At 32.1% G+C, this 14,347-nt stretch overlaps 1 long non-coding RNA gene across 1 annotated transcript; it reads left to right on the top strand.

Annotated features, from left to right (window-relative positions):
• The first annotated feature begins 10,537 nt into the window (after nt 1-10,537).
• LOC133038556 (uncharacterized) lies at nt 10,538-12,917 on the top strand. The gene is made up of 2 exons (XR_009688067.1): nt 10,538-11,692; nt 12,687-12,917. It is a non-coding gene; the product is annotated as an uncharacterized LOC133038556 (long non-coding RNA).
• Nucleotides 12,918-14,347: the final 1,430 nt, after the last annotated feature.

Genomic DNA, 14,347 nt, shown 5'->3' on the forward strand with positions numbered 1-14,347 from the left:
ATTGAATAGACTTATTAACGAAAATCTCCTTTTATGTCCTTGTAATAGAAAACTTTAGGTTACTCCATGTGAATAGATCAAACCATAGCTCTATTGGCTTTTCTTCTTAGTTTCTTATCTTGACAATCCATTACTTGTTTAAACTCACAATGGATTTTAATCACTAGTGTCTTTCAAGTCATAATAAGGTGAGTTCTTAGAAACCCTCCCACTACGACAAGGTACTGTGACAGTCAGTAGTCCCGTGATCCGTAAGGGGAAACACTGGGTAAGCTGTACAATCCCACACCGCCTGGGGAAGGTCAAGTGGGATGATTCTGAGACTGTGTAGGTATGGGACTACACAGTTGAAGAGGGCTTAAATGGATTGATTGGTATTACCTATATCAACAAGGTGCATCTTGTTTTTCGGTAGCCCATCTCGAAAGAACTCCATAGTTAAGCGTGCTTGGCATGGAGCAATTTCAAGGATGGGTGACCTCCTGGGAAGTTTTCCCAGGAAGCGTGCGAGTGAGGACAAAGCACGCTGGAAACACTCGTGTTGGTCTGTAGGGTCAGTCATCGGTCCATGAAGCAGCCAGAGTGACGTACTCGTGTATAAGAGCCATTCATTACGTGGGTGTAAGGACCCAATGGAGGCTTGAAGCGGGGACGTTACATATGGTATCAGAGCAATACGGTCCTAAAGAATGTGGTTAGCCCTAACATGTAAAGTTCACCGCCATGAGACGAGCTCGACTCACTGTACTGTAAGTGGTTATTACTTATAATTAAGTTGCCTTAAATTTCTGCATGCGAGAGGGTAACATTATTTTCATGTAAAATTGATGATCAAAATGATCTTGATGTGTATTGGTTTGTGTGGTTCAGGAGTTTAGAAATGCCTCCTAGAAGGTCAGTTAGAGTGGGTCGAGGTCGAGGTCGAGGCCAAGGCCAAGGCCGAGATGATGGAGGGATCAATGAACCACCTCAAGCACCACAGGGATGGGAAGAGCGCATTGCCGCACTGGAAGGAATCATTCATAGGCAGGATGAAGAACTTCGTCAGCTGAGACGTCAACCGGAGCCGCCGGTCAAATAAGGCGGGATGCGAGAAAATAGAGACCCACCGAGTTTGCGGTGGTATATCCCTGCTACAGAGGCTAGACATGAGTTGTTAGCAGAGAGATTTCGGAAACAACACCCACCTGAGTTTGAGGGAGGCATAGACCCGGTAGTGGCTGAGGAGTGGATAAGTCGCATAGAAAGCATTTTGCAGATGCTAAGGGTGGATGGGAATGACCGAGTGAAGTGTGCATCTTACATGCTGAGGAAAGATGCTCGTATCTGGTGGGAGGTGGTGGAACAAACAAAGGATGTGGATACCATGAACTGGGACGATTTCAAAAGGGTCTTTAATGATAAGTATTATAACTCAGCAGTTCTAGCAGCAAAGGTCGATGAATTTACTGGGTTAGTCCAAGGGAGTCTTACTGTGACTGAGTATGCACAAAAATTTGATAGATTGGCAAAATTCGCTCCAGATCTGCTACCGATAGAGTGCGAGCACATCGATTTGTGGAGGGCCTGAAACCAATGGTTGCTCGAGATGTGGAAATTGTGTCAAGGGGTCAATTCAGTTATGCTCAAGTTGTCGAAATGGCTCTTACGGCGGAGCGGAGTGAAAACAAAATTTGGAAGGAAAATGCTGCCAGGAGAGAATCTAAGAAAGGTGGAGCATATTCTAATGACCACAAGAAACGGGGACGTTACAAATGGTATCAGAGCCTTGACCCAGCCGGAAGTGTGGTCGACGAGGACGTCGGACCCCGTAAGGGGGGGTGATTGTGACAGTCAGTAGTCCCGTGATCCGTAAGGGGAAACACTGGGTAAGCTGTACAATCCCACACCGCCTGGGGAAGGTCAAGTGGGATGATTCTGAGACTGTGTAGGTATGGGACTACACAGTTGAAGAGGGCTTAAATGGATTGATTGGTATTACCTATATCAACAAGGTGCATCTTGTTTTTCGGTAGCCCATCTCGAAAGAACTCCATAGTTAAGCGTGCTTGGCATGGAGCAATTTCAAGGATGGGTGACCTCCTGGGAAGTTTTCCCAGGAAGCGTGCGAGTGAGGACAAAGCACGCTGGAAACACTCGTGTTGGTCTGTAGGGTCAGTCATCGGTCCATGAAGCAGCCAGAGTGACGTACTCGTGTATAAGAGTCATTCATTCCGTGGGTGTAAGGACCCAATGGAGGCTTGAAGCGGGGACGTTACAGTACCGTGAATTGTGTCTAAGAAAACTAAATGGTATTGACCTCTTTAGTTGTGTCAAGACAACAGAGGCAGTGGGATCATCATATGTCGAATAAGATGATAGAACACTTTTGGAATAAAAAAAAATATCTCCTTTATTTGCTACTTTATTTTTAGATTTAGTCATATTCTTAGAAAAGTAGTATTTGTTTAAACAAACACATTCTTATCTAATGACTATGGGATGGTCCACCCCTAATCACTTAGGATAGATAACAAACATGCAAACCATGGTTAACAGTTCTATCTTTTCTTAAGATTTCGATTAGATCATCCATGAATCTAGTAATAGTTTACACTAAGTACCCAACCATTGCATCATTCTGAAATTGTATTTCCATAGAAGGATTTAGGCAACGACTAGTAACTAATCATCAATATGCAACTTGAAATTTCTGGGGAGGTAAGTTTGGATATAATTCAATAATCAACTTAATGATCTTTGAACTGCATATCTACTAACTATTTCTCCACCCCTATTAGTTCGCAAGATCTTTAACCACTTACCTTAATGGTTTTTCACCATTGCTAGAAATTCATGAAATTTTTTAAACATTTCAAATTTCTTTTGCATAAGGTAAAATCTAGAGTGATCGTTTTAAGAATACAACGAAAAACTCATATCCACCCCTGAATGTACATCCATCTGCGAATGAGATGAACTTACTTTCAGTGGATATTGGCATATTAACTCTTTGCAGAGATTGATCTTGTCAAAACCATTATGAACAAGATACAAATGCCATAGATTTATAAAATATGTGGTTGTATCTTTTGATGACTTAGGTTTAGTTACATCAAAGAGTTCTTAGAATAGTGCAAGTGGATTCTGGTCACAGAATACTAAACTCATATTCCTTACTAACATACAGTTTGAATCCATTGATAAAAATGGTTATTAAACACTTGTGAAAGTGTAACTGTATAATGAGTAATTCTTTCTTGGACCACCACTACTAATTTTAACTCTAAGTCTGATTTGCCCATACAAGTAGGAGATTTCTAAGATTGATGATTTATATCATTTTGGGATAGAATTTCGGGAATATTATCATATGCGTCATTTAATTTCTTAAGAGAAAATATAGAATGACATGAAATGATTTATAGACCATTCATCCAATGATATGTTATTGAGGTAATTCGAAATGAATAAGCTAAGAGGAATTAGGATAATTTTGTTTTTAAATAAGAATCCAACGATGCTTCGATTAGCGAGAGTCAAAGTAATCTTATTTATACAATCTTCTTGTTTCATATTGTAAATACTAGTCTAAGGGGTAATCAATTGATGAACAACTAGATGTTGCATTTACAATATTTATCTTTCGAGATCTAACACTATTATGTTTGTCTAATGTTGACAATCCATTAGGGATTTATCCCATTAGAACAACAAACCAAGTTAGACCAACAATGAAGATTCGAAATTAAACTACAATTTAATAACAGAAAATAACATGGTTCAATATAAATTCATACACAATTCAGAAATTATTAATCAAATAGCAAGTAGGAATGATAAGTGAAAATACTAAAACATACAATCCTAAATAATTTCCAAGGTCTTCAACAAACTGATATCAGTATCCCGTTTAGGCGAGAGTCAGTGATACCATCCATTGAATAGAGTTGTCAGCTCATCTAAAATGATAAACATTCTAGCAACCTTTTATTCGATCAAGATTGGAATCCAGCGTTGTCCCATTTAGGCGAGAGTCAATGCTATTCTATCTTATGAGCTTCCACCATTATTTCATACTCTTGCAAGTCTTATACAGTCGCCATCATTAGGGTGATCAATACTATATGAGAAACTTACAAGAATACTTATCTTTCGAGATTAAACGACGCTAACTTGCTAATGAACGTTCCTCCATTAGGGAGGATTACTCACTAAAACAATAGCTATGTAAAACCAACAAAGGAGATCGAATATCCTAATAATAAAGCTCATTATTTAAAGTGTATTTTCTTCTAATATTTATTTTAATCAATTTATTTTAAATATATATTTATTTAATTAAAAGTTCCAATTTAGAATGAAAAATTCTAAATATAAATTTTAATTTAATATTTATAAAATTATACTTAGATGGATATGAAAATAACATGAATTATTTCCATCTTAGTAATAATTTCCAATAAATATTTAGAAAATTATTCAATTTAAGTTGTTTCAAAATTAATTTAAATTAATTTACAACTCAAATTTAATTTTTCTATAAATATATATTGCATTTCGAAAAAAATGAAGTATTATAAGAATACTACTTTCGAAAAATGCTTTAAAATAAAATAAAAATAAATCTTGGAAAAATTATTCTAATTTTATGTTGGCCCAAAATTAATTAATAAAATTAATTTACAACAAAAAATATAATTTTCCTATTTAATTAAATATTAAAGAAAAATTTCAAATATTTAAATATCATGATGAATATCAACTTAAATATTAATATTCTATTTAATTAAATATACTAGAAAAATACTTTAAGCAAATCAGATAATAACTATCTAGACTTTCATTGACTAATTAATTCAATTTCTAATTATAATATATTTTAGTTCATCTATTTTAATTAATCATTAAATGAAAAAATCATTGATTTAAGTTGGTCCAAAATAAATAATTTTCAACTTTAATCTATTTTTCAAATAAAATTCGAAATTTCTGCATTTAAGAAATGCAATTTCGAAATTGTGGGAAAAAGATTAATAAAATAAAATAAAATATATTTTGAAAATTATTCAAATTTAAGTTGTTATAAAAAATTTCCAACTTAAAATAATTTTCTATTTAATTAAATGTCATGAACATAACAATATTTAAATATCATGATGTAAATCAACTTAGATATTTAATTAAATGTATTAAATTCAAGAAATAAATAATTAATTATAGAGAAGGCTTAATTATTAATTTCTAGTTTAATACTAGGAAAAATATTCTTATTTTGAATTGTACCAAAATTAATTATTAAAGAGTAATTTGCGGCAAAAAAACTTAAGTTTTACTTTGAGTAGCAGATAAATATCTAAGTTATATTTTTGGCGGTAAGAAAACCTTCTGTTAGAGTTTTGGATGTTCAGTAGGTACTTGGCCGTTAAAGGCAGGTAAGTGTCCACTTGTCATCTTCTCATTGGTCAAAATGTATTAATTTTTATTTTTAATAAAAATATTATTTAAATATTTAAAACAAAAATTAAAAAGCCATTTAAATATATAAAAATTAAAGAAAACTAGATAAAAAAATCATTTTTTGTTGAAGAAATATAATGTTAAAACACATTTAAAGTACAAAAATCATTAAACTAATATAGTGAAATTAATTAAAACTTTTTTAATAAAAAAAATATACCTCCATCTTCACCAAACCGAAAACCCAGAAATTAATCTGACCAAACTCCATTGTCGGACCTCTGCGAACATCCCAGACGAAGCTCCATCACATTTACCGACGTCCACAAACCCTGCTTCTCATTGTCTCTTTAAATCTCGATCCCATCCCTATCACTCTATAATAACAAAAGGGAAGGGGAAAAATACATATCTCACTTTAATCATCTCTAGAGTGCGGCGACGAGGACTTCTAAGGTTAGGCTCGCGAGGGCTCGAAGAAGGTCTGTAATGGCGAAAGACGGGATAGAGGATGTGGCTGGAATCTGGGTGCTTTAGATTTGGTTATGCAATTTTGAAAAATCTTTTGTTTGAGTTTTCTTATTGTTTCTGTCAGATCTAATGGCTTTAATATCTAAAAAATATTTCTTATATTTGAGGCTTCATCTTGCACTTGAATTCGTCTCCTGAATCAGATCTGGTGCTACGAAGAGAACACTTGAAACTTCCTTAGAGATCCAATGACGGTCGGGATCACTCCTCCGAGGGCATTCCGAAACTTCAGCAAACGATCAGAGTCGACAGTGTACCAACGACTGAATGTCTGATATGAATTAATTTATTTGATTTATGGTATACTCAGTTATTTTTTTGTGTTGTATTATGCACATGAACTGCTAGTTATAGATTTGAGTAATTTTAGAATTTATTTTTTAAATTTTTGTTTTTTAGTTATTTGTTGTATGTTTTTATTTATTAATGTGGCTTCTGTAAGTTTTCGTTTCTTTGTTTTCTGCTGCATATTGAAAAAAGAAAGAAGAAGAGATGATAATGGTGGAAGATGAATAGGACGTACGATATACATTTAGTAATTTAGGTTTTTCTTTTCTATTGAATAATTAGTAAAAAAAATTTAGAATGAATAATTAGTAATTTAGGTTGTAAGAAAACTTTAGTTTTAAGTTTTACTTTTTTAAATACTTAAATATATATTTTAAAATTTTATAGTATATTTTTCTTTTTTTTTAATATTAATTTTAAATATTTAAATAATTTTTTTATTAAAAATAAAAATTAATACATTTTGACCAATGAGAAGATGACAAGTGGACACTTACCTGCCTTTAACGGCCAGGTACCTACGGAACATCCAAAACTCTAACAGAAGGTATTTTTACCGCAAAAAATATAACTTAGGTATTTATCTGCTACTCGAAGTAAAACTTAAGTATTTTCACCGCAAATTACTCATTATTAAACAATTAATTTCACAATCAATGATATTTTCCTATTTTAATATTAGAAATAATAACTAGTATAGAAATAACTACCTAGAAAATATCTCAATTTAATTAAGTATCTTTTGAAGATTTAGAAAATATCTAATTTAAGTTTTTATAGAAAGAATCTAAAATGAGCAACTTAAAATTTTCCAAATAAAATTTAATTAAATATTAAAATTAAGTTGTAACTACCTAATTTAAGAATATTCCATTTTAAGTTTAAAATCAACTTAAAAAATATCTTAAGAATCTTCAATAACCAATTCCTAGAATTCCTCAACTTAATTTTAAATTCAAAAGAAATTCAAATTTAAGTTGATAAGAAAAATCAGTTAAAAATAACTAATTTATAACTTAAATAGGAATATTTAATGAAATAATTAAAGTAAGTTTCAGAAAGAATCTAGTTAGTTAAAATTCTTCATTTAATTAAATACAAGAAAAATACAAATAGTTTATCCAGAAATAATATCTTAGACTAAGAGTGTTTTTCTTAAAATTAACTTTAAAATATTAAAATGAAAATAAATTTAATATATTTTAAAAGTTAATTATGTTGCTAATCAATTTTATTAGGTTAAACTCATTTAATTAACATAGCACAGTTATCCAAATCAGTCAAATGGGCCTTCACAATTGGGGTAGTTCATGTGAGGGGGAGCTGGGTTCAGTATGTCGTACCCACTTCTATTGGCCCACAACTCACAAGGCCCAAAAGAGAGGAATTTAACCTTAAAATGAACAACTGTTATTAATTGAATAGGCCCAAAAACTAAATGGGCCTAAATAAAATCTATCATGGTGTGACATTTTATTTAGCAACAACCTATATGCATCTAAACATAAAGTAAACATATAGGCTCACACAGGTACACAGATTTGGATGGATCCTATCATGTTACTAGGTCATACACAGATGAAAGAAGAATGTAAAATTTACCTGTTACGAATTATTTACTTGACCTATTGACAATTGAACCATGGGTTAAAATCAGATCATTTGATCTGTCAACAAGTTAACCATGGCAATTTAGATCAAGCAATAATAGGTTTTAGAAAAACTTGCAAACAATCTAAAACACATACTCCTGCAACAAGTTAGATTGGACAGTTGGATGTAGGATTTATATAATTTTAAATTAATTAATAAAAAAAATTTCGAAAATAAATTTAAATAAAAAAATATTTTCGATTTAAAAAAAAATTTAAAAAATAAACTTACATTTTTGAAAAATTAGGTTTCAACTAACCTAAATATCATTTCAAAAAAAAATTTCGCTAACCACCTTTTAAATTTCATGTTATTTTATAAATTAGATATTCAATAAAATAAAATGATAAATACATACCCTTTTCTGATTTTATAATTTAATTTAAGTAAAAATAACAAAATTTAAAAGTTAGCAAAAATATCTTATTTCTATTTAAAATACCATGATTATAGTAATCTTATTTTAAATCTAAATAAGGTTAAATTACTTAAAATAGAATATTTTATAAAAAAAATTTAATATCTGACCTTAGATTTAAAAATAAGATAAAATAATCGAATTTTAAAAAATAAGAAAATAAGTAAGCAAAAATAAATTTTTACCTATTTTCAAATTCAAATTACACTAATATCTAAAATTAATTTTAAAAATTAAATTAATTTATTTCTGATAATTAGATTTGAAATATGAAAAGTAAAAATCAAAATAAAAAACTACACAAAAAATCAGAAGTTAATTCCATGAAATAGCATGAAAAATCGAAGAAAAACGAAAAAATTGTGAGCTGTACGGATGGTGTGCTTTGCACACCATCCAGGTGCACATTCTTGGGCGCAAGGGGCTGCTTGGGCGCACAAAGGGTGCTGCCAGCAGCCAGCCACGCGCACAAGGGTGTGTCACCACCCCCGATTTTTCAAAACTTCAAAAAATCATAACTAATTCAAATAAAATCGAAATTGAGTTCTGTAAAAAAAGTGAATTGCTTAATTTTTTCCAAACTATCCAATAAAAATAATTCCATAAACGAAAATTCAATTATTTTTCATAAAATTTCACAAGCATCAATCAATCATCATATAACACACAGATCAACATGTGTAACGTCCCCGCTTCAAGCCTCCATTGGGTCCTTACACCCACGGAATGAATGGCTCTTATACACGAATACGTCACTCTGGCTGCTTCATGGACTGATGACTTACCCTACAGATCAACACGAGTGTTTCCAGCGTGCTTTGTCCTCACTCGCACGCTTCTTGGGAAAACTTCCCAGGAGGTCACCCATCCTTAAATTACCCCAGGTCAAGCACGCTTAACTGTGGAGTTCTTTCGAGATGGGCTACCGAAAAACAAGATGCACCTTGTTAACATAGGTAGTACCAATCAATCCATTTAAGCTCTCTTCAACTGTGTAGTCCCATACCTACATAGTCCAGAATCATCCCACTTGACCTTCCCCAGGCAGTGTGGGATTGCACAGCTTACCCGGTGTTTCCCCTTACGGATCACGGGACTACTAAAGCAAGGATGTTACAAATAGTATACTTCCTAGTAAGTTAGAGTAAATGCTTGTAGTTGATAACATTCTCTTATGAAGACAGTTGGTTGGCCACAATACATGTGGCACCCTATGAGATGTTTATGAGTGCTAAATTTACTTGGAGTGAGGTACCCTATAAGTGGGTAAGAAGTTTCAAGAATGGTAGACAAGGTACGACAGAGTATGCATGACGCTCTAACGGATGGAGAATAATGAGGATGTAACAATGATAAGAGGTGACCTTATGTTCTTAAAGTTCACTTTAAAATAGGAATATTATGCAGGGTACGTAAAGCCTGAGATATTTAGGTCCACTTGCTATAGCAGATATGCGTAACAGAATTTCACATTTTAATGTGGCGAAGGTAGGTATCCCATCCCACACACATGCTTAAGTACGAGAATTTCAAACTACATTAGGACATGAGTTATATGACACGTTGGGAGGCGTGGTAGAAAGGGGTAACTAAAATATATGAGTATATCCGTACATAAGGTCCTGTAGAGTGGAAATTCTAATAGAAAAGTTGTGAATTGGGAAAAGATATGAGGAAGTGATACCCCGTGTATATGTGGGTAGAAGTTAATTTCGAGGACGAAATTCTTTTAAGGAGGGTAGATTGTAATAACCAAAAGTATTTTGTTATTATTCTCTACTATGTTATTAATATATATTTTTTTTGTTAACTCGATGTGGAGATAGTGAAATGCTTAGAATATGTTATTTGCTTATAGTATTTTCTTAAGTACAATAAAAATATGTCATTTTTCTTGATTGGGCTCCAAGAAACTAATATGGGCTAAAGAAACTATTCATTTCAAATTTTTCCTACGAGATTACAAAATAGTGTTATTATTGCTATTATTATTATGATCATTGTGGCAAATACATATAAGTGAAATGAATACAATGTATGTTTATATATATGTTATGGTCATGAGTGCATGAGAACATCAACAAGTATATTCAAATTAATTTAAAATGAATCCTAGAACAATAGCATACACGTGGATGACTTGGAGCATTTGGCTCTTAGAAAATAATAATAATAATAACAACTTCTAAGGAGTAAGTGGAGGAAGTGATAGGCATTGGTGGTTAGTGTGTGAACCAATAACCTTATTGATGACATTTATGGATAGTGTAATTTATTAAATTATTAGTCAGGTTCATATTGAGTACATGATATATACACGTGTATATATATAATTAATTAGTTTCGAAATTTAAGAACAGTTGTAGTCAAAGTTGTGCTCACGCCATAGATATTGGAACTAGTTATTAAGACTCTTCAATGAAAGTTATATGGCACGATATTTAGGGAATTTATTAGGGAAAAATGAACCTTTTGACGTCTAGCATCTAAGTAATAGGAGTGGAGAGTTTGACTATATTTTGAAAAATTGAGATAGAGTAAGATCAGGTGGTTTCTACATAGGTCGAGGTATGATTCAAATTTTAAAATGATAGGAGCTTGTGTAGTCAAATTGGAAGGAATCCTCAACTGAATATAGCTTAGGAATGATCTAGAAATATTTTCATGTTATTTTATGGGACGTACAGTTAGGTAGGACGTGGTTAAGGATTAGTTGTTAGTCTATAAATACTACTAAAAAAGTCATTACTGGTCACTTAAAAATCCAAATATACTTTCAATCTTTCTCTTCATTTGCATCCCCTTTAGACCAAAACTATTACTCCAAAGTCCATTCTTATCGTATAAACTTTATCACTGAAGCTATAATCCTTCATTCCAAATTCTTTCTCTATCTCATCAAATACAAAGTTCTTGTGGTCTCCAAGACCATTGAGCCTCTTAGCTAAAATTAACATCATCCTCTCGATCATTTTTTTCTTTTCTCTTAGCCAAGATATACCAAGCTATCATCACCTCCACTACCACCATTATAATTATCTTTTCAACATTGCCCTATACCACCATACATCATCATCAAGATTTGGATCATCACAAAGTGATTTGGTTTGCACGTGGCTGAAATATAAGAAAGGATTTCAAGATTTGGAGCACTAATATATTTTTCATAGGGTTTATATTCTTTTTTCGGGAGCTAAGGTATAATAATTGTGTGTTAATAGTTGAAAAAGGTTTATATTTAACTTATATCTATTATCATAGAACACTCTAAATATTTTACATGGAAATTAGGATTTCGTGGGTCAAGCATACTTTAATTCTCAGAGTTACTCCTGCAATCAAGCTAGATTCTCCACATTCGAGGTAAGGAAATTAAGTAGAAAAAAAAACATAAGTTTTCTGTATGTAATAGCATTCATAAGAAGAGCGAGAATAGTAAAAGAGAAGTTAACTAAGGTCTTCTGCCTGACTCTTTATTGTTTGTTATTTAATGTACTGTATAATATATATTCAAATAATATGTTTATAAGATTCATGTTATTTATGTATGTTTACAGTATTAGAGCATGGCCATTGTTAAAGGTATATATTTAAATAATATGTTTATAAGATTCATGTTATTTAAGTATGTATGTAAATAGTGTGTTTATAAGATTCACATTATTTAAACTAGTTATGTTGTTTAGATAATGGACGGTACAATAGATTCGCATTATTTAAACAATTATATGAATATGGTATGAATATGATATGACTATGATATTGTTATAATATGATTATTATATAGTTATGAAATAATTATGATATGATTATGGTATGAATATGATATGACTATGATATTGTTATGATATGATTATTATATAGTTATGAAATAATTATGATATGGTTATGGTATGATTATAATATGATTATGATATGATTAGGATATAATTGTGATACACTATTTAAATCATATATAGTAGTTAAACATTATTTAAATTAGATTTATTGTAGATTATGTGACATGGTTTGATCGAGAAGATACTGGTTAAATACTTGACTGTTGGGTCTATATGGTAGATAGGGGGCCATCTAGTAGTGGGTACGATTTTACTGAACCCAGCCCTCCGCCATTTAGTCTAATAGTGCGAGTTTATTTGCCAAAGTTGAACTTCGGCATAACCATTATTATGTGACTTAGCTTAGAAACTAGTGATTAATTAATAGTGATAAGATTAAGCTTATATGTAATGCTATGTGTCTAAATATGTGCATCTAAGTTTTAGTTATATGTTTTTTCTTTTATTTTATGTGACTACGTGACAAGCATTTCCTTACTGAGTTTAGTAGCTCACCCTTATCAGCTTACCACGTGCAGATTAAGGTTCTAAAACTTAGAGAGCCGGTGGCAAGTGAGACCTTGGAGGCTTGTGTGTGTACTCGCTGAGGACCATATAACTAAGGGTGGTCTAGGGCACGCTCCATTTATTTTATTTAGTGTTATTAAATTAATGTTGCAGATATTTTTATTTATTAATTATTATGTCTTTTAAGTCCAAACTGAGCTCAAATATGAAATATTTTATGTTTATAAATAAAAGCGACATTATAGTTTTTCCGCATTTTAACGCTTCTAACTAAATTTGTAATTTATGAAAAAGTACGGGCGTTACAGTTTGGTATCAAAGCCTTGACCCAGCCGGAAGTGTGGTCGACGAGGACGTCGGACCCCGTAAGGGGGGTGATTGTGACAGTCAGTAGTCCCGTAATCCGTAAGGGGAAACACCGGTAAGCTTTGCAATCCCACACCGCCTGGGGAAGGTCAAGTGGGATGATTCTGAGACTATGTAGGTATAGGATGTTTGGTTTTATGCCCTAAATAAAACTCTTTACAATCTGATTAGTTATCAATATAAGAAATTTGAAGTGATTGATGTTTGCATGAATTCTACATGCTAATGGTTTAATATGTTTGATATGTTTATTACATTCATACACACAAAATCAGTTAAATCCAGATCATATGTTTATTCACAATTACAGTATCGTCAACACAGTGGAATGTGATTGTGATCATATGAATCAAAAGTTTTGGTCCCTGTTTCATCAGTGTTATTGGATTTACACTAATGTGATAATAAGCGATGATGTGTACTTACACTTGGAGTAAGTGTTATGTTCTTTCCAGGACATTAGTAAAGTATACTAGTTTCGAATGTATGGAGTATACATTAGACTGGACCGATATTGCAACTAAGTTAAGATATTACAAACTTACCGTTATACATATCTTTCCAAGTCAATATCAGTAGTTGATCTTAAGATTAAAAGAATCTAAATCCTGATATGCTTAGGCTCAACTCAGGAGTGCTATTCATGTTCTTAGATTTATTAGTTAAGCCTACTTTCAGGTCAGGGTGATACATATATTTTGGGAGCATGATAGTATGATTGAGTGGGAGTGTTGAACATAAATATGGAATCTATAGCTTCTACTGGTGTATAGAAGTCAAGTGATGATTCCCTTCGAGCTTAGCAAATAGAAGTAAATGGATGAGCTCTTGTTTAACTGACTAATTATTAGATCACTAAACACCATTTACAGGTAGCTAAGTGTTTTAAGGGGCAAAATAAATTGAGGGGTGAGAACTGTAAAGAAATCCCATCTCGATGTAGATCATCTATATAGAGGATCTTTAAATCACAATAAGATTATAACAATGGTTAAATGAGATAGTATATTGATATCGTGGAACATACAATATGCTCTATATAAGTCTGAGAGTGCAATTCTAAGTTCTAAGAGTGGATTCAACGAAGAATTAATAAGTAGGAATTTACTTGGTAAATTTGGTTCACTTATTGGAAGCTCAGCATATAGATCCATGGTCCCCATTCTAGTTGAGAACATTCTGCTTGTAAGACTCATTAATTGATTCGTGATTGATCAATTATAATTCTAAAGTTAAACTATGTCTAATTTTATGAATTTTCACTAAGCAGGGGTGAAATTGTAAAGAAAAGAGTTTTCTAGGTTTA

This window comes from Cannabis sativa, chromosome 5 (genome assembly GCF_029168945.1).
Source record: "Cannabis sativa cultivar Pink pepper isolate KNU-18-1 chromosome 5, ASM2916894v1, whole genome shotgun sequence".
Lineage (NCBI taxonomy): Eukaryota > Viridiplantae > Streptophyta > Magnoliopsida > Rosales > Cannabaceae > Cannabis > Cannabis sativa.